General features: G+C 44.1%; 1 protein-coding gene across 1 annotated transcript in view; it reads left to right on the forward strand.

Annotated features, from left to right (window-relative positions):
- The first annotated feature begins 252 nt into the window (after positions 1–252).
- The window catches only part of ST3GAL1 (ST3 beta-galactoside alpha-2,3-sialyltransferase 1), a 68,491-nt gene continuing 46,878 nt past the window's right edge, over positions 253–21,865 (forward strand). Inside the window, exon 1 of the mRNA XM_072328840.1 lies at positions 253–385. The gene's annotated coding sequence lies outside the window, so the exon portion shown is untranslated. The remainder of the gene's footprint in view (positions 386–21,865) is intronic.

The following is a 21,865-nucleotide window of genomic DNA, read 5'->3' on the forward strand; positions in this document are numbered from 1 at the left end:
ACCTGGGGAGCAGGTAGCGACCGTCGGGTGGGGAGGGGGCGGTGTCGGAGCCCACCGGACAGCGGAGCCCCGCGTACAGCCTCCGGGAGGCGGCTGACGGTGGGGGCCGCTCGGGCATCGCCCTGCCCAGCTCCGAGGAGGAGCCGCGGGGCCCCGCGCCGTCCACGTGGCTGGCTGGCTGGGGGCGCGCTATATGAGCGGGCAGGAGGCCGGGCAGGAGGCCGGGCGGGAGGGAGGGAAGGGGAGGGACGGGGCGCCCGGAGCGGCTCCGCGGGCAGCGGAGGCAGCACTAACAGTAGCAGGAGCGACAGCAGCAGCGCCGCAGCGCCGATCGCCCATAGCCGGCCATGGGGTTTGGCCGCCCGCCGGCCCTCCGCGCCCCGCCGTGAGTACCGCGGGACCCCTCCGCCTTCCTCCTCTTCCTCCTTCCCTCCCGCTTACCTGCAAATCCCGCTCACCCCGCTGCAAACGCGCGGCGGAAGCCACCACCCCTCCCGGCTCCTCATTAAGTTCTTTATTTGGGGGTTATTTCTCTTCTCGCCCAGCAGCAGACAGAGCCGCTCCGGCGCCGCGCCCGCTCCGTTGCGGGGAGGCAGCGCCAGCGCAGCCGGGAGCGCCCCGCGGGGAGCGGTCGCGGGGGAGGCGAGAGCGGCGTAACTTCAGGACATCCCCGGGGCCGCTCCGCGTCCCGCCCGCCGCCCCCGAGCCGCCCGCCTGCCTCAGTCCCGCACCCGCTTGTCTGTTATGATCACGATTATTTTTGTCTCTGCTTGCTTGCTTCTTTTTTTTTTCCCCCCTCGCTGTGCCGGTATCGCTCCGTTAGAGGAAGGAAGCGGACCTTTGGTACCCGCGCATCTCCGCCGGCAGTATTAATTTCCAGCGTAGTGTAAATAACTAATCTTCGAGGTCAGCAGTTTTGTCAGGTGTTCGTATGACTCTCTTGGTGTCTCCTCCAGCCAACAGTTGGTGCGTGCCGTGGTGGAGGTGGATCTTAGGCTGAGTGAAAATGAAAACGGTCAAAATCGACTCATTTGAGATGTCTTTGGGTTTTTTTCTTTAACAACTCTTGATAAAGCTTGAGTTCCTCTGTGTTAAATACTCCAAAAGAACTCATTCATATATAGTCGCAAGTAAGAATTATATCTTTGCCTGCTGGGTACACGTGTGAAGGGAGAACCTCCCTTACTATGGATCGTTTTGGGGAGATTGGAAGGGTGACAAAGCCCTTGTAATCTTCTGGGTCTGTTTAATAAGCTCCTGAAGCTCTCTTGGAAAAGGAAATTAAATTTCAGCATGGAAAAGAGACAGGAAATTTGAGGATATGAAAAAGACACTCCACCTTTTGTTTCGATCCCATCCTCGTGTGTTCCTTATGAGCATTGGTGCTCTTCGTTGACATAAGGCACAAAGAAGTGTTGCCCCTTACCTGAGCCTTCCTGCCACTTGACAGCTGGGAATGCACTCTCCTCCTATGCACATGGCTTTATGTTATGCACATGGCTTTAGCTGGAGGGCTGACTCTGTGCAGAGCATTTGCTCGGGAATACTTGGTCTCTACTTGGATCCCCACTTAGTATCCCGTGTGATGTTTTGCCTGTATCCTCACCCCTTCTCTATTTTTAGGGCCTGACCCAAAGCCCACGGGGTGCTGTCTGCTGTGATGCCTTAACAGAGCTTCTCTTGAGTTAGAAGCTGGAGTTTGCCCCAGTCCCCCTCTCCCGCTTTTAGCTGAGCTTCTGGTCCCTTCTGGGAACATGATGGTTGTGAATGAGTTTGAATTTTGAGGCTTATGAATGGTTGTGTGTGAATTAAAAGGGTCTGTGAGTTGTTTTCTTGTTTTGCACTTACTTTCTTGCTTATCCTGGAGATGGTAGAACCCCCGTGTTGGTCCACCGGGAACTTGTTGATGCGTCCCCCTCCCACTTCCTCACTCCATTTGTTTCATTTGGGTGCTGCTGGGGGGTGACATTTCAGCAGGTTTAAATCCTAAGCAATGACAAAGCCGTGCTTTGTAGCCCTACCCAAGCAGCTTCTGATCTCTTTAACACTGGGTTTTTAAAGTATGCTTCTGTCAGACATCCTTGTGTTGCACTTTTGTGCTACAAGCATGTGAGAGCACAGTGTCTGATGGAGCAAAAGGAGAGAACAATCCAATTCCATGTTCTTAAGGCTTGCTCTCTGTGCATGGTTTGCTTGTGCAGGGGAACAGTGAGTTGCTCTGTTTGGATCAATTTTTCACACATCCCAACCAGAAGGGAACTCTCAGTCTGGACTGCAGTTTTTCTTCCAAACTTGATATTATTAACAGTAAGAGAATTGCAACTGCAAAGTAACTTTTAACACTAAGCATCATTTTGTGTAAGGCTTTGCTTCTTCTAATCAGTTTGCTTTTTTGTTGCTGGAAAACTGGGAGTAATTTGAGGGGAAATCAGGGGTCATGCGGATGGAAGTTCCATCCTCTTGGCTAGAACAGCATCCTTTATTCCAAATGCATTGCAAATGCTGCTATTAAATGATAGCAGTAACTCCTTTTTTTTATTAAGGGCGCCTTGCAGAAGTGTTTTCAGAAATGTAGTGAAGCAGAAATGTGCTTCTAAGAGCAGATCCGGCTCCACAGCAAATTTAACATGCTGTTAATCCCACCACCTGGTGGAGCTTTTTATGGCGCCAGCTGAGGAACGCTGGATAAGCACGCGTTTTTGTTTGGGTTTGCTGGCCAGATGCCGTGAGTAGAGTTGCTTTAACTTTTTCCTTCCTCGCTCCAGGCTTAGTTTTCTGTGCCTTCTACCTATTCTGTACTTTGCAGACGGGAGCGCAAGGCTGTGGGTTTTTCATCTGAAGTAACATTTCTGTGCAGACAGTTAAATCAGTGGCAGATTTCCTTCCTTCCTGCCTTTCTCTTACAGCACACGTTTGTTTTTTTTCCTTTCTCCTTTTTATTTCAGAAGTATCATGTTGGCATAGATCACAACTGTGAGCTGGGCATCCAGAAGCTGCTTGTTTTCACCTAGGGGGCAAACGACAAACATGGAGGAAGTATCTGATCAGAAAGAGAGAAGCAGTAATATCTTCTTGCTTATCTGAGATTACTGATAAAGGTTAAAGCATGGGTGTGTGTGTAGAAGTGTTAAAGGGATTCCTTTGCTCCTGTCTGATGTATGTAGACCAGAATATGTAATGTTTGTCATCTGCTGGGTGAAGATGCTGATAAGTCAGAGGTGTATGCAAATACGTCAGAGTGGAATTAGGTACCACAGTGTGAAACTTTCTGTTAGCAGACCCCAGTAAACATCTGTGTAGGACAAGAGACTGAAAACATGCAGACAAACTACTGCTGTGTGTGTTTATGTTGCTTTTACTGCCTTCAAGTCTGTGTCTGAAGACAAGAGACTGACCCAGGCAGGCTACAGCTCAGGAAAGTGGCAGCTCCCATGTGCATCTCAAGTTCTGCTGTGGGGCATCTGTTCCCACATCTGGTCCTGTTTATCCCAAGGTGGATAAATGCCTTTGCAATCCATCCCTATTCATTTAGCCTTGTAGGTGTCTTCTCCAGTGTACTGAGTGAACCATGTCCCAGGCTTCGGGGTCTGCACATTTGATCTCCACAGAGCACAGGGGGAGTGCAGTTTTCTACCTGTAGGAATCTGTCTTTCAGCATCTTGAACTCAATGTGACTTTTAAGTAGCAAACTGAAATACTTTATGGAAAATACAACAAGCTCCTGTTGATTGGGTTTATCCAACACACACTGTTGGGAATTCCAGAACACGAGGAACGGATAGTTGTGGTCAGAGCCCACAGGGACCAAACATGACCTTCCCCATATTTTGCTGCCTGCCATAGGACTGCTGCTGCCATGGAGGTACCTGTATATACTTTGGGTGTTCCTAAAACTTCTCCGAGCTGGAGCCATTGTTATCCAACCCCTTGGAGGGTAGTTCTGCAGAGCAAAAGCCAGCACAGGGAAGTTTAAGTATTCAGCTGAATGTTGCAAGCAAGATTAAAATGCCTCTGGACTGGATAAATTGCTACTGAAATTTTCCCAAGATTGGTGTATTTCTTTAAGTTGTTACTTTTTAGCTGTTGATGCACCAAAACAAAGGTTGTTCCTTTTAAAGGACACGACGTTATTTCTGGAAGCTGGATCTTCAATCAAGGACTTAAACTTACGTATCTGAAGTACTGGATGTGCTGACACATCACAGTGCTGCACCAGCTCAACAGAGAAATTTAATTCTATCAAGTCTGCCAGCTCAGTTAATATGACCCTGCTAGGGGAGTGTAAGGTGTTACCTCCTGATTTTTAGGTAAGAATCAGGTTCTCTATCTCCAGCTGAAATTCAGTGAACGCTATGGGTGGCCAGAACTGGGTTTATTTTTAAGGTAACTGCTTACAGCGTGGCATGCAAAACTAAAGATCAGTTTAGAAGATGTTGCCTGAATATTAGGGTCAAAGTACACCAGTTGGTGTACACCAGAAAGTCCTTGTTTGGGCTAGAGTACTTTGCTCTGAGACTTCCAAAAACTGTATGGAAAGAACACGGTGTTGAGCTACCTGCAACTTGGATTGGAGCTGACCTGTCTGTATGAGTCTCTTGTATTGTGCCCTGCAGCTGTCAGGGCGCAATAAGGACTTTCATGCCAATATCTCGAGTTCCTTTAATCTGATGGGATATAGTGATGCCTTTCACATGATCTGCCCTTGGGCCGCATTAGTGCGAGCCTTTAGTTGCTATTGCTCCACGCATCTCGTGTTTTCTCATTAATTCTTGCTGAATAGGTTTGTGAAGGTTACATTCACATTTCTCAGGAAGCACAAACTATGGGCATGTGGGTGGCATTGTGTCCTGCCATAAGTGACACACTGTTTGTTTGGGTCAAAGTTAAAGATATTGGGTGGAGTCTGTGTGGTTTTTTTTGCACGCTAACTGCCATCAAAACATTATGTGTGTGAGAGGCTGAGAGCTTCCTTGGAGCTTTGGGGTGAGATTTCCTTGTTTCCTCTCCATTTGTCTTCTTTATGATCACACACTGAAATGTTTTTCAGTCTTGCCTTTCCAGTACCCTTCTGCTTGTTGTCCCTTCTTTTACATATGTTCTTCCTCTCGTTGGTCCCTGTGCCGCCATTGCTCCTTGCTATGGGAGAACCGCCTATTGTAGGCTATTTCTGTCTCTCTGCTACTCCCTTTCCTCTGCAGTGTTTTGTCCTTTAAGAGCCATGGTCAGAGCAAACTGAGACATCAGGAGGGCTGAGGACACTTAAACTTTGCACCTGAGGTAATGTCCTGAGTTTGAATCGGGAAAGTCTGAGTAAATCTGCAGCCTAATGGGCAGGAGATCTTTAGGGACATTGTCTACAGTGATTTACTGTCAACCACTCCACTGAATTAGTGAAGTCATTGATGTTGTGCAAAAGCTTGGCAACAAAAATCATTTGAGTTTCTGCTATGTCTGCTATAGTGATACTTGTGCTGCAAAGATTGTGCAGTTTGGTACTTAGTCCAGTTGGCTCTTGGTGCACTGCTTTTGCTGGCTTGGCTCCTGAGATCCTATAGGGCAACAGAAAGCATTTCTGTCATTCACTCTCTGCAACTGCCAAAGATTTTATATAAATATCGCAAAAATACTTATGTAAAAGTTAAAAAGAAAAAGCTTCAGACCAGAAAAGTTGGAGGAAACACCTGTAATGTGGTAGCAGGATGCGTGAGCACCATAAAAGGTTTACATTTGCTAGAGCCATCTCCATGGCCAATTAATTCTGCTTGCTAGGGCAGTAACATGCATGTGTCTTGAACTACATGAGGAAGAACTTCACAGTAAGGGTGTCAGAGCACTGAAACAGGCTGCCCAGAGAGGTTGTAGAATCTGCGTCTATGGAGATATTCAGGATCCAGCAGGACACCTACCTGTGCGACCTACTGTAGGGTTCCTGCTTTAACAGAGGGGTTGGACTCAGTGATCTCTTGAGGTCCCTTCCAGCCCCTGTGATTCTGTGGTTCTCTGTGCATACTGGGAGATAACATAATCAAACCCATTGAAGAGTGTACTGATTACAGACAGACTTTTCTGCAAGCCAGCATGTTGGGTTTGATAAGATTTGTTTACATAGTAGTGTGCAATATTCAGGTGCTCTTTGGTGACTTTGAGGGACTGGAAGTGTTTCATTCACCTGTAAGATTTGTGCACTATAAGATATTTAAGGACACTTATATAGTTCAGACAGAGGGAAACCTGTGCTGATTCAGATCTCTTCAGTTACAGGAGATAAATGTGATTCAGACACTTTATTTTTCTCATGGTCATTGAAAACCCTGGAAGTTTTTAGAGAAAAAGAAAAGTTACTGTCAATATATATAAGCTTTCCAAATGCTGCTGTGATTTAACATAATGTTCACAGTTCAGACTAGGTGTTAGGAAACATGCTTCCTTATGGTGAGGCTCAAACACTGGAACAAGCTTCCTAGCAAGGTGATGCATTCCCCATGCTTATCACTGTTCAGTGGATAGTTGGGCTATGCCCTCAATAATGTGCTTAACTCTTGGTTAGCCCTGAAATGGTCATTCTTTTGAGCTTGATCTTTGTAGGCCCCCTCCAACTGAAACGCTTCTGCTCTATTCACAGTTAAACCACACCATCGTGGGTTGAACATAGATGCCCAGTTGAGCCTGTTTGTAAAGGAGTAAAGGAGCAGGAGGTCACAGAATCCCAGAATTACAGGGGTTGGAAGACAGCTCTAGTGATCATTGAGTCCAATCCCTCTGCTAATGAAGGTTTCCTCTGAGTCTTCTCCAGGCTGAATGGACCTGTCATCCACCAGAACACCCAGGTCCTCCTCTGCAGAGCTTCTCTCCAGAAGGGCATCCCCTGCCCTGTACTGATGCAGGACTGTATGCTTGGTTTTGTTGAACATCAGGTTCCTCTCCACCCAACAATCCAAAAATACACGACACTGTACAGTAGCTGCAGAATTTGTTAAAATATTTGCTGGTAGCTGGGAAACAAAGGAGTTTTGAATCAGTTACCTTTCTGCATCTCAGGGGTGTCTTGGCAATACTGGGTCGAGTGTAAATATTGGCTGAGTAAGCTACTATGTAAGTGAGATTCAATTTAGGATTTTTTAATAGGGAAAAAACTGGAGGTTTGGATGGAAAAGAATCAATAGGCTGCAATTGCCATCTCAGCTTGTTTGGATTGGGATGTCTGCCTCTTTTGCACAGACAGAGGAGAATCGGATGCTCTTTTCTTCCTCTGTCCTGCTGTTGGAATAGAAGAGGGGCTCATTAGTTGTGTCTTTGCTTCAGCCTATTTAAAAGGAGTGTATACTTATCCTTTACCTTTAGCCCTAGAAACAGTGGGTGAAGAATGCTTTGTTAGGCAGAAATATTCCCAGATGAAGCCAGAAGTGATCAGTGCGGTCACTGCCTCTGTTTCTTGGAGAAGCGTTTCCCTCAGTCCAGACAGTAGCCCTTTGTCCTGTTTGTGGGGACTTTTATTGCTTTAATTGACAAACAGGCCTATCAAGCCTCATGTTTGCTCCATTTAAAGTTGTTTTTCTGGGGAGAAGGTTGTTCTTCTTGCAGGAATGAGCCTGACCAAGAGTTAGAAATCAGAGCAGCAGGAAGCAAACCTTGGATCCTCATTAGGTGAGCCATCAGGAGTGTGAATGTCCCAGCTTTCTTCACTTGTGTGTGCGTGAATTTCTTAATGAGGCTTTGCTCAAAATACCAACTCCTCTAATTTATCTTACCACACTGAAACTAAGGAATTTTCTGCATTTTATGAACAAATAAATAAATATGGCAGAGCTTCTCTTTGGAAAACTGTATTTCCTTGAGGTATCAGTCTGCCCCAAGATTGTTCCTATGGAGCCACCAACCATGCTTTTGACATGTCTCTGAGTGTGGAAGTTAACACTGGGAGTCTGACTGTAATCTGCCAGCAAAGTTTTGTGCCACTGCTGTCTTGTTTAGAAATGAACTGGCTGTGATGCATACATGCAGGAGGCACTGGGGTGTATCCTCAGGGAACAGACCAGAGGCAGAATGAGGGACCCTGTCCCAGCTTCTCCTTGAACTTCCTGTACATGCTTCAGATTTGCTTGGCATAAATGCATTCGTTAAGGGTTGGGTTATCAGGGTGGAATGCAAATCTTTTCACTTTCAGAAGAAAGCAACAGGCTTTTCAGGACAGGGTGAGGTGCACTACTGAAACTTGTACTGCCTATTCCTGTGCTGCTGACCTCTGTCTCAGTTAATTATGAGATTTTACATTCAGGCATCAGTGCCTGAGGGTCACGTCAAGGGTAAAAGCAGGTGAGACTTGCACATTTTTGAAGAGCATCACCCTTTGACCTCCTCACCTCTACCAAAGGAGCTGCTTCAAATTTGTCAAAGGCAGGATCCCTCTTTTTGATATTCTTGTGTCTAATCCGGTGTTATTTGACAAGTGTAGCTCTTAGAGATGGAAATTCTGTTATTAGGGCACTGACACTTTCCTGAATATTAAAAACTCTCTTGCTTTTTTACAGCTATCACAATCAATCTCTCTGATCTCCCCTTGAGCTACCATGCTTTCTTCCAAGCTGATTGCTGCTCCAGGGCAGGTGCGTGGCAGCATCACTTTGGCTGGCACTGACAATATTGACTTCCAAAGAAATTAAGGTGTTTCTGCTCCCAGTACCAACTGCTGCGTCTGGTTTTTAATCCTGTCTTCCATCAGTAACAAATGCTGCATGACAATTTCACCTCTTTCTCCAAGACAGAATAGGGTTGTGCACAGTAACCTTGAATACAGACTTGTCATATCTAATGAGCTCATTAAGGTTTGATCTGCTCATTACCTGGGGACTCTTTTGAGCCTGAAATGTGTTAAGGAGACTGAGTAGGTAGGATGCTTCTCTCTGAGTCAGCACAGGGCTATTGCTCAGCACATGTGTTAGAATCGATTGCTGAAAGTCTCATCTGCTTAATGAGACTTGCAAAGCATCTCAGTTCTCATAATCTCTGGAACACATGGCACATTTTTGAACTAGCTCGTTGATGCTGATTACCTTATCCCGTTCCAATTGGACTGTTTGCAGTGTGTTCAGCAGAGTTGTTTTCCTAGATATATCTGCCATCACTGTCCAAGAGTGTGGTTAGAGGTAAGAAAAGATTTCCTTTCTTACAGAGTAACCTCATCAGATTTCCTCCCCCTTTACAAAGGAAGTTCTTTTCTTGAGGTGACAGTCCTTGGTACTCTACTTATAGCTCCTATTGAAATTCAACTTCCTGTCCAAAATAGTTGGGATGTGAGATTAAGTTTGCCTTGAAGGCCACTAGTTCCTTGCAAACAGTGCAAGGTAAAAGATTTCAAACCTGATAAGTGAACTTTAAGGCATGCCACAGGGACTTGCAGAAAGCAGCTTGGGTGTTGGAAGAGTTAGAGAGTAAAGAATTGGTTCTTCTTGACACACTTGGCATCCATAATTAAAGGTGTCCATCAGTCAGGCTACTCAGCAGGCTATTTTAGGAGGCATAAGCACAGTAAGCATCATGGCAGAGAGACTGAACTACTCCACATCAAATGAGAATAGTATTTATGTAGGCTCATGCTGTCCTCAGCAGGTAACTTCACAGTCCTCACAAGCAATGAGGAACTGCATCTTGATCTCAATAGGAAAGAGACTAAGACATAGTCTCTTATGTCAGGTTTCCCAACGTGCACACTCAGACTGGTGCATCAGCACAATCCTGAATGGCAAAACTTGTATACTTCTGATACAGTGGCATAGGGATGCATAGTTTTATCATGACAGTGACTTACTGATATGTTTTTTTTTGTTGTTGTTGCTGCCTGAAGCTTCAAAGGAGAAGGCAAAAGGGGAATAACTCTCAGATAGCCCTGCATTCATTCATGTCAGCACTGGAATACCTGTTGAGATGCTTTGCAAGGAAGTTACTTACATCTGGCTAAAGCTCCTCTTATGTTTTCCTTTGAAATATGCCTGGAACCAGGGACAGATACTGTAAATCAAGGTAATTAAATGTGTTGGTTTCTTGTAAGAGATGGTTACTGTTGTTCATTTCATGGTTCAGGGGTCAGGAGGGATCTTAAATAAAATGGTGCTCTTCCTGTGTAATTTACCTTCTTTATTTTATTTTATTTATTTTATTCTAATTTCAAGGCCCAATACATTTTCAGGCAGAAGTACTTTGCAGTAATGAATGTCTGTTTGTTGGGTGTTATCAGCAGCACTTTCGAACCTCAGCTCAGAGTTGCTTTAGGCAGGGTAGGAGGGGGACGTGCAGAAGGAGAATTTCTTTGTGCATAGAAGAATTAGAATAAGCCTAGCACATGGTTTGTACTTAACTCTGTGAGCCTGAATCTGATCTTCCTTCTACTAATCTCTAAAGGGATTATTCCTGATTTACACCATGCTGAACAACATCAGAATCTGGCCTGAAGGCCTCTGTACTTCAGACATTGTCTAGAAGCAGCTGACCAGTGAATAGGGAAGAAGCAGCTTGCCTCCCTACAAGTTAATTGTTTTAAATTTGTTGAGCTAAGTGGACTATATCTTGTTTAGCAGGGTTTATTTTAAACTGCAGGATCTTTATCCAGGAAACTACTGTAAAAACTCAAGGCTAGAATCCGTTTACTTCTATTGGACTAGCAAGAGATGGTAATCAGAGGACCCTCTTTGATACATCACAGTGCTCTTTATTTGCATAGTTCCTTTTGTCTGAGGATATTAAATAAGTACTTTCATTGTAATTCTAGAAGCTTCTCAGCCAGACAAGTCTTGTTAATGACCTGAAGTGACTACAGTTGCTAGCAGTGAAGCAAAAATAAGCTATTGCACTAGGTTTGTGGTCACAAGTGACATCTGGAAGAAAAAGTCTTCAACCAAGAGGGGAAGGAAGCTGTTAGTTAAAAATATGGGGGTTGTGGAAGAAAGATCATGGCATGCCTGTTCACTGTGAAGGGAATTGATCTTCTTAGCACAGGTTCACCAAGACAAGTACCAAAGGTGACTTTGGGTAGGAAAGCTCAGGTCAGCTTTGTGTATTCAAGGCCAGCTCCTGTACAGCTCCCAGCAGATACACTGTGTTCACACTTCGATTGCCTATGCATTCCTTTTGAAGGCTGTGTTTATGTCATACCTGTTTGTATTGTCATGGAAGGAAAGTGGAATGCAACTTTTCCTAGGGTCACTAATGCCTCATATACCCTTGCATATTTCCAAATGAACTACTCACATTTGTCTTTGCTGTAAGGAGCGATTTTTCTGTAGTGATATACACTGTTTGAACAGCCGTATAATGTCAGGAAGCAAGATGAGTGGCCTCATGCAGTGTTTCTTTTGAATACTTTCTTCTTGCATTCTGTTGCCAACTTTGTTTTCTTGGGAACTCTCGCATTGCCACGACTATTTCAGATGCTCCAAGCTTTAAGCTACAATGGTACTACACGGCAATCAGGGTCATTAATATTTAAAAGCAGTAAAAGCATGGGTGACATAAGTGACTGAATCACGTCTTGATTACTGTATTTGCAGCAGGGTGGTAAATGAGTCCCACAAGATGTGTAATTGCTTAGATGACCATAGTGGGTCATGTGTTTATGGTTCAGATGATATCTACAGCCTGTAATTCACCCAGCATAGTGAAAAAATACAGAGTTCTGGGATACCTGTCCAAAAGGCACAGTACAGGAAGATTTTGCTTGTGTGGAGTCGCTTATCCTGTACAAACATATGCTCCTGGCTGAGAGCATGGTTGTATGGGGCTATGGCATTATGTGCCACGATGTAATTTGTGCTACTAAATTTGATACGCACAGCCATTTGACTGGAGAATACTCTTAATTTTCTGTGCAGTGAGTACAGAAGTCTGCTGTTTTGTCAGTCATAATTTACCTTCATTGCCTGCTGTTCTGAACTGACAGCCAGGAGCTGGATTTTCTTTTGGAGCTCTAGCCATTTGATGGAATTAAGTTTCTGTGGACAAGGGGGAATGGTTTTAAACTAAAAGAAAGGAGATTTAGGTTAGATATTAGGAAGATAGTCTTTACTCAGAGGGTGCTCAGGGTTCTGGCACAGGCTGCCCAGAGAAGCTGTGGGTGCCCCATCCCTGGAGGCATTCTAGGCCTGGTTGGATGGGGCTCTGGGCAGCCTGAGCTGGTGGGTGGCAACCAGCACCCAGTAGGGCTTGGAACTGGATGGTCCTTTCCATCCCAATCCATTCTATGATTCTCTTCACCTGTATCTCCTATGTAGAGTAAGAGGCATTTTTTCCCAGTTTCTCTGCTCTCAGATGGTCTTGCAAAGGCTGACACTACAGCAGATGTAGGGGTGGAGAAACTTGTGAATGCAGCCTGTGCCACATATGAACTGTGCTGCTTTACCCAACTGGGTAATGTTTAGCTGACGATTTTATAACGTAGAAAAAGCTGCATTTCGTTGGCCAAGCACCTCATAATTTTCTGGTATTTCTAAAATGGATGACAGCACTTGGAAATATTGAGTAATTTTTAATTGAAAGGATATGATCAGTAGGTGATTAGTTTGTAAAGTGCCTTGGATGCATGCTGTGTTGTAGAGACAAGCCATCTGGAGCGAGCCTGTGGTTTGGCTTCCATAATGAGTACCCGCAGACCACGATGCCAAAAATGAACCAGCTATATTACGTGTATATAAAGATCTTGAGTAATTCAGTTCATTTTCATAGATCTAAATGAACTGAAATAGGAACATAATTTGGCCCAAACTATTGATTTACTGCTCTTAACCATTAAGTCAGAATCATCGATGTGTCTTCCAGTACCCTTAATAAAACCAGCCACAACAAATCAGACTATTGCGTTGCTACTTCAGTCTGTAGCTTTACCAAATTTGCTATGGCCAGGATTTCACTCTGTTTTTTTAGTTACAGAACCCATAGCTTGCATTGCTGTGGGATACCTGAGTGGTTACTATTGTGGTTTACATGTGTGGAAAAACAGGGATTCCATACTTAAAAAACATTGTTGCTTGTCTTCTCATCACAGAACTAGTTCCAAAGCTGAAAAGAAATTGTTAGAGCTTTGGATTGATCATACAGTCGTTAAGGTTTGAAAGACCTCAAAGTTCATCTAGTCCAACTGCCGACCCATCCCACCATGCCTACTGAACAGTGCCCTTCAGTGCCACATCTACACATATGCCGTACACCTCCAGGGACAGTGATTCTACCTCTTCCTTGGGCAGACTGTTCCAATGCCTCACCAGAGTCACTAACTTAGAGAGACGTGTCTTGTAACCCAGAGACCAAGGGCATCTGCTATATGCTCTTAGCTCTTTCCCCAGCTTTTTCTGGACACCAGTGATGTCTGCATGAGAGATGTGGGACACATGGGTGCCTTTTGGGTTCTACAGCTCTTTGTGGGTACCTGCAGCAGTGCAGTCTGTGTTGCAGCTCTTGAAGTGGCTGGAGTTAATTACTCTGAAATGGAGATTGATTCGCAGCATCACACCCAAATTAATCCTCCTTCTCTCTGAAATTATCATTACACAGTCTTTTTGTTGAGGTCCAATCAATCACACTGATGAACAGCATTAAGACTCAAATCTGAAGGGCTGTCCTGTACCCAATCTGTTATGTGTTGCAGGAAGGAGCAAGTGGAGGGAGAGATAGCAAAGGAAAAGATCCCTAGGAAGGCTTCGGTCTGACGTTGGATATCTGTGCCCTGTTGGGGAGGGCACTTGTAGGAGGAGGGAAGCAGATGTATTCTATTTGATGTGCGAGATCAAGGCGTCAGAGCACTTAGCTGCTCATCTGGCTATCTTGCACATTTTTCCTCTTAATTCCTCCCTAGTGTTTAGGAATTGTTTTTCCCTCTCTTTCAGTGAAGCATTCTTATGCAAAGTCCAATCTCCTGCAACTCAAGAAAGCTGTTTATAGCATAAGAAGAAAGAGGTGCAGGAGTTTTGCCTTCATACAAAAACATTTTCTCTTTTTTTTTTTTTGTCTCCTCAAACTTGTTATTGAGCGAGCAGTACTTTAATGAAGCATTTCATAGAGGGAAAAAAAAATGCAGTTTTTTTTCATGTAGATCTTTTCCAGATCCACAAGGGAAAGATTATTTACAGATTAAAGTCCTCGCTGCTTCTTGTGTCACTGCGAAGCAAATAATGAGCAGAATTTGAAAAGCTCTGCTATCTTCTGGCTTGGAGTGCCAGCCCCTCTCAGAACGTTAGAAATGCCAGCACGCTTTGCTGGTACCAGATGACTGTGTTTCATAGTGGATTCTTTCCTGATTTAATACTGCTAATGATCGTGTGAGCTGGATTGGAAATGTATGTACACGTTTAAAATCTCAGCTTCTGTATCTGAATTTAAGTCTTAGAGGAAGAACCCATTTGAAACGGAAGAATGAGCTTAAAATCTCTCTTTTTAAAATACATATATGTGTATATATATATATTAAATTGTGGTTTCTTCAAAGCCGTGCAGTCCATGTAAGATTACAGATCAGGAATGAAGTTCTTGCTGCAAGCATGGATGTGTGGTGTGCTGGCACATGATGGACAGCCAGCAGTCTCTCCACAGAAGCTGAGTCACTTGGGTAATTGGGGAGTGTTTTTCTTAAGCAGCAGCAGTGAATTCATGCTTGAAGCAGCCTCAAACAGGCAAAGAAGAGTAAACTTTAAGTTTAAATCTGCTTTATGTCATTACTTTCTCCTTCCTTTTCCCCATGCGGTGACAATCCATCAGGTAACAAAGGAAAAGTGAACCATGTCATAGGTGGGAATAAAAAGAAGTAGCAGGATCTGTTGGATAAAGGCCCCAAACTAAAACAATAAATATAGAAGCATCTAACTTCTAACATACTGAAAAGGAAAATAGACACAAGTTTATCTAGAACACTTGGGCAAACTGAGTACAGGTTTCCTCTATACAAGATATGTCTCAGAGCAGGTGAGATTATCCAGCTATCCATCCTTGACTGAAGGAAAAACACTTCTAGCTAGCTGACATATGTTATTTATGAAATACCCAGAATATGTCTGTAACACATTCTGCTCCCAAACTGAGCTTTACAACAAAATCTGGCAACACTTGGCCCTTCTACTTGCAGTACTGGTGTTGCCACTGCTCTGAAAAGGTTGGTTTCAGCGACAGTGTTGGTCTGAGTGCATCTTATCTGTTGCATAATCATGGGATGAAGACTTGTGACCTGCAGTGTCAGGTACAAAAGATAACATTTGCTTTGTTTTTGTTCCAGCAGAAACCTGTGGTACAATCCCTAATTCCATCCCTTGAAAGAGTTTGTAGAGTTTAGGTAAATAGAGACTTTGATCATTTGTAGAACAAGTTAAATGGATTTTTAGATAGGACACTGGCTTGAAGATGTTTGCATGCAAGACTTGGGAAACAGCTTTCTTTGGTGTGGTTTTGCCAGACACGGGCTGGAACTCCTACATTCTATCTCCTTCAGAGCTTATCTGGTATTAATTTTTCTTTTCTATCCCATTTGCAAATATGCTATCACATTAAACAGTTTTGAAACAGAGCTGGCTGGGCCTACATTCTGAAGTACTGAAAATCCTTAGTCATCTGCTATTGAAGAGTTTAAACGCAGGTACTTTATTCCATAGAGAGGTCGCAGATGCCAAACATTTGGAATAATGAAGAAATACAGGGAACATTTGAATGTGCAGCGTAGGAAGACTCTGGTAGCACAAATAACACCATGGGTTAGTTTTTTTTCCTCTCTTTTTAAGGATTCTCCATATCCCATGCTGTGCAAACATGACTGATGAGATGTTAAAATGTGCCAGAACAATGTTTCTAGTGAGCTTAATACTTACTTGGTTGTAAATACATCTATTTATAAAATAAAAGTGTGCCCCCTTTAGACAGGTAGATTTATAGTACCTAAGCTCTTGACGTATGGAAGTCTTATGTAAATTATTTTGGTTTTGTAAGCTATAACCTTATAAGCCTTACTATACTAAATAAGAAGAGTGAATGTGTCTTACTGAGAGCTCTTGATAGGTAGCAGCCGTGGTAGCAAGTAACAGCATGTGGTTGGCAGTGTGATGAGAGCAAGCGGCCCTCAGCAGGATTTGGTGGCCCTGGAGGATCTGCTTGGCAATGAGGATGGAGGACGTCTCAAAATGGGATACTGCTGGCTGCCAAACTATGAAAGCAGAGGTTAAATATAGCCAGGATGACCCTGGACTGGTAAAAGATGCTTGGGTGAGGGAATGGATCAATCCAGGTGCAAAGTAACACTTTATGACATCATAGTTTGAGGTCTACCCAGCCCAGAGTTGCTGCAAGTGAAGTGAAAGAATAGCAACATTTGAACTCTGGAGAGGTGTTGCTGCTTTTCCAATGCCTGACCCTGAAACTTGATGCTGCACTCCAGGTTTGAGTAAGCCAGAAAAGTGTACGTGGTGTGTCAGGCGCTGAATCTCATGCTTTGCTCTGTATTGCTGTCTCCAAAAGGTTGAGGAGGAGATTTTTTTTACTGTCTTAAAAGGGCTTTTCACAACTTTCTGCTGATGATCTGAAGCACCAATTGCTGACGATAACCCGAGGAAGGAATTTCTTCTGCAAAAACATCTGATCATTTGTAATTTCTGTGGCAGCCTCCCTTTGTTCACACCGTCTAGATGCTTTTTTTGTCATGCTTTGTAGCAGAGCACGCATGAGCTCTTTTCTCAGTGGGATGCTTCTGCGGTGTATGCAAGTCACCAGTGATATTATAACAGGTTTGCCTTTAATTTGATAGCCCTGTTGGTCTTACACATGTTCACTGTCACTGCAAGAAAGCTTTTATTGGCTTTTCTCAGGAAGAGATAGAGGGATGCAGGAGGAAAATTTCTCTAGTAGTGAAACGTCAGTTCTCCTCCCTGCTAATATCTAAATACATAAAAAAATAAGGCTAAGCATATTGATCGATCTATAGAGAAGTAAAAGGACGACTAGCTTGCAAATGCAGCCATGGGATGTGAAAACATGATTCTCATTGAGATTTTGGATTCTGCATCACACTTCAGCTCTTCAGAGCTTCGCTCTGTGTCCCTCTATGTGTTCAGCTCGTTCAGCATGTTTGTGATGAGCTGGACAGCTACAGCCTTAGATATGATGTAACCTAAAATCATCTGAGATGCTGAAATACTTGGAGGAAGTAGAAGACGTGGCTGAAGAGCACATGATGTAACTGGAAAGTCTGATCACAAGAAGCTCAAATGTCTGCTGAAGGCACTGTTGGCTTAATTACTTAATTTGGGTTGTTTAAAGCTGTATGTAAAAATAATAACAAGTTGCAGGCAGTTCTTCTGAGGTCTAGGATGACTGGGATGGATGTATCCTTAGACTGTGAAAATGCAGATGCATCCAAAAAGCCAAACAAAATCTTCTACATAATTTTCTTTTATTATTTAATTATTATTGTTATAGCTTTTACATCAAGTCCATTGGCATTCTGAGTTGCTCCGAATGCTAAGTCTGCTTCAGAGGGATGCTCTCCTTATTCTTGAGGCTTGTACTGAGCCATTGATGAGGATCTGGTTTCATTCATCCCCGAACTGCTCTCTGTGTGGCTTTGCACTTGGCTGACTTGCTGTATGCTGGTCGCTGCCATTTCTCCCCAGGGAGCGATGTCTTCCCAGCACAGAGCTCTTGGCCCTTAGCTGTGCTTTTACATTGTCTTTTTTCCCAGCCTGCTGCCGATGACTGTGTTGATCCTGTGTCCTCATACATAGTCTTCCCACCCTGAAATCTCGAGCACAGGAAGCATCTGGCAGTTCCGTACTGATGTGGAATTCTTTTAGTGGATTATCTCTGTTTCCTTATGGCACCAAGCCCTGAAAAAGTCATTTGACAAACCCAGGCTCTGCAGATGCACATCACCCATCTCTCTTTGCTCATGCGATGCAATTCCTCTGCACCCTGCCCAGGTGAACAGCTGCTGCTTGGAGCTGCCTTCTCAGGAAACCCTCAGGTTTTCCCCCCTCCTGGTTGCTTTACTATACAGAAGAGAAACTGCAGAGCCCGAGGGAATAGCTGAATCAAAATAGGTGAAACTCCAGGAAGTGAAGTTTGGGACAAGGTGAAATGTTTTGAATATCTGCTTTCAGTATGGGTAATACAAGGAGCGGTATTTCCCTCAGCTCTGCATCTGCAAGTTTTCCATTAAGAGAAAAGGGAAGTTGGTTCCAGTTTTGCAGGTATAAGAGAAAATAAGTGTCTGTGGCTTCCTTCTGATTTTACAGTGACTGTTTTTTGTTTGACATAACCGCTCTGCACAGGCTTGGCTGCTCCTGAGCCGTCTATGCTTTCCTTTGTTGAATCAACAACAAATCCAGCTGGAGGAGAACAGCTTAATGATCTGCAGTGATCATCTAGCCAAAAAATTATTCTCCCCACTAACCTGTATCACTCCTGTGTTCATCCCATAGGGGATGGCACTAGGGTAGGCAGTCGGGGTTTGGGGTCCTTTTGCCCTGTGTAGGGCAGGCAATACTGGTGCAGGACAAAGACCCCCAGAACCCCCATATCCCTGCTGAAGCCTTTTTTCTGGGTACTATATATTCTACTGGGTTCCATATAAGCAGTTTTCACTTTGACTTTGGAGCTTCAGGTTTTCAGCTTGTGAATTGCTGCTGTACTGAGGAGATGCATGTTGTCGTTACGGTGTTTCAGCAACACTTTACCTTTCCAGGTGGAGCAGGAAGGTGGGGTGTTCTCATTTCACTTTTTAAAGGGAAAGTGGCTTTGTTACAGCAGGAGAAGCTTTGAGGTGAAATTCCTAATGCTAAGATCTGATGCTCTCTTCAGAGATTTCTGAGGCCTTTCTGAAGGGTATTTAATGTCTGGGGCTGCTGACATGCACCAAACCCCTCTGGGTATGCCTGCAAGGAACATAAGCCTGGGAGTGACATGCTAATTCATTACTATATATGCTCATATATTATAAAGCTTACTGTTTGGTTGAAGCCTGGGTGGCAGGGACTCCGTTTATGCTGTGTCTGGCTGTTAATCATCATGATAATTCATTACACATCATTTTTGAGAGTAGAGTTAAGTCCAAGCTTGACAAAACCTCCTATTGGGTTGCTCCTGAGATCTGTCTAATAAAACCAGCGTTGGACTTTTTTTTCTCAAAAGCAAAATTCTTATTTACCTATTACCAAACTTTGCAATTACTTATAGACATTGTATTTCTGCTCAGTGGGGAAATCAGCCCTCAAGATATATCAGTGAGGTCATCCTTCTACCTGCAAAGGGGGTCTCGTAGCTTAGCAGCGGTTTGCTAATGCCTGCTGATCCATTGCCTGGTGCACAGCAGTCATTAGCAAGATGCTGTTGGCTACTGGCAGTCCCCTGGCTGGATGCTGGTGGCTGTGCTGTACTCAGCATTACGGAAGTCCTGAAGCAGTGATAACCCTGCCATCAGCACAGGCTGAAAACAGAGAGGACATCCTGACAGAAGCCAGGCAATGCTGTTCAGTTCACAGCATGGTCTTTCTTCGTTGCAAGAATTTATTTTCCCGTTCGAGGCCCCTGGGCTGGCCTTTGAAAATGAGAACCAGATTTTGAGCTTTTGTTCCAGCAGAGTATCAACTCACTTGCTCCTGCTGAACCTCTCCTAGGGCTGCAAAGGTGCAAAAGAAAAGTGCTTTTGCTCACATGTTGAAGTTTACTTTCTATGTTTGCCTGGCGGGTGTTTGCAGCCAGCCTTACGCCCTCAGTTCAGGCTGGCAGAACAGGAGAGGTCCCATGGTGCACACCATGGATTTACTCCCTGCCTGCAGTTGCCTCTGCTTGCTTTGTGTGAGATTTCTCTTCCAAGTGAGCAAATCCAACTTCCACGGTGAGCTCAAGGCTCACCTCCAGGGCTCCTCCTCCTCCATGCTGCTGCTTTGCTGGAGGCAAATTAAACAGATCTATTCCTATCTGACTGAAGCCATTGAGTTACTTAAACAGATTGACCCGACTTAGGCTTATCAATTTCTTTAATGAGGTATCCTCTGTAGCTTCTGCTTGGCTTTTCGCCATCCTTCTCATTAAAAAAGTTTATTTTGAGATCACTTTGTTCCAGGTGGGTTCATTGCCAGCCAGTTGGCTGACCCTTATCCCCTAATAATGCTTTCATTTTAGATTTCAAACGATGAGAAATTGAAAGCAGATGCACTCAGAAATAACCTTATTTACAAATTAATGACTTAAAGGTCATTTTAACTAATTGTAACCCATTTAACTCATTTTTACCCAAGAAAAAATCATTTAGAGTGGGCTTCCTACCTCCGGCTGTGTGGAAATAATCCTGCGAAGCACAATAGTTTCCAGATTGAGATACTTCATCTTGCAGCTTGGGTGAGGTGCCTTCTCATGGTAGTCTTGGAAAATGACAGAAATGACAGATTCCACCCATGCTGGAGGACAGCAGCCTCCCACGGCAACTTCTTCACCAAGCAAACCTGCAGGATTCAGATCTGTTGAAGGGCCTACTCCATAGTGCAGGAAAAAAGTCATCATTAACATTTAGAGAAAGTGATATGTTTCTTGAGGATGAATATGCATGAAAAATAGCTGAGTTCATCTAGATGTACTTGATAAAACTGTGCTCCTCCCTGGGGCCCCACTCCAACTCACAGTCTTTCTTTTGGATGCTGATGGAGCATCTCTTAAAGCTATTAGGTAAGCTAGTGGTTACCAACCCTGCCCATGGCAGGGGGAGGGAAGTAGATGATCTTTAAGGTCCCCTCCAACCCAAGCTGTTCTATGACTTTTTTGAAATGTGTTAATGTTAGGGGATTATTTTGCTTCTTTCCTTCTGCTGGTAGCTATCATGTATGTATGTCATACATCAGCCAGAACCAGATCCTGTAAAGGACTTCAATGTGCATGAATGGATCTCTTTTTGAAGGCCTTATTGAGGGTTACACAGAGGCCAACTTCCCTGTGATCCAGATCCTTTGCCTTGAATCTTGAAGGTACTTCCAAGAGTTACAACCCTGAGATGTAAAGCATTTACTTTACAAGCAGATCTGTTCCCTTTAGGAACACAGATTATTAATCCAGCAAGTGAGATATGGAGGTGGGAATCCTGCCGGGTGGAAGAGGACATTTAATTTAAATTAGGAAAAATTTCAACCTCAGAAAGAATGGTGAGGAATTGGAACAGGCTGCCCAGGGAGGTGGTGGAATCGCTGTCCCTGGAGGTGTTCAAGAAACCTGTATATGTGGTACTGAGGGACGTGTTCTAGTGGGCATGGTGGGGATGGTTGGTCTTAGTGGTCGTTTCAAACCTTAATTCTATGATTCTATATCTGCATGACCTGCCTCAGCTGAGTGGTGGGGAGGGAGTAGCTCCCTCCATCTCCTTCCCAGGAAGACTGATGCCTCTGGTTGATTTTTGTGCCAAAGTTGTCCAGTTGTGTCAGTCACAACATCTACAGTGCTAAGGCCCTGAGGAATGCCTGATTTTTGTGTACATGATATGTACAGTCATGACACAGATGCTAAACACTGCCTTGTTTTCAGATGCAGTGTGCAGAGACATCAGTCTGGACACCTCTGGGAACCTGTTATGATTATTTTAGGATTTACTGTATTCCTTCATGGCAAAATCCCTGCACAGCTTGGGGTGCAAGTGTCAGAAGAGTGCTGCTAAGCAGAGGGTGTTAGACTTGCAGGTTTGCACTAAAGCATCTGTCTTAGTCTCTTTCTATTGGTTTTAACTCTGACCTTTTCCTGGAGCAGAGTCTTATCAGAGCTGGCCAGATATACAGGGACCACCTTAAGCTTCCCCAGCATGCAGTATGTATAGTGCTGGTAGAGGCAGGATGCCAGTTCCAATGTAGTATCACTTACATTTATTTTGAGG

The sequence above is a fragment of the Excalfactoria chinensis genome, chromosome 2 (genome assembly GCF_039878825.1).
Source record: "Excalfactoria chinensis isolate bCotChi1 chromosome 2, bCotChi1.hap2, whole genome shotgun sequence".
NCBI lineage: Eukaryota > Metazoa > Chordata > Aves > Galliformes > Phasianidae > Excalfactoria > Excalfactoria chinensis.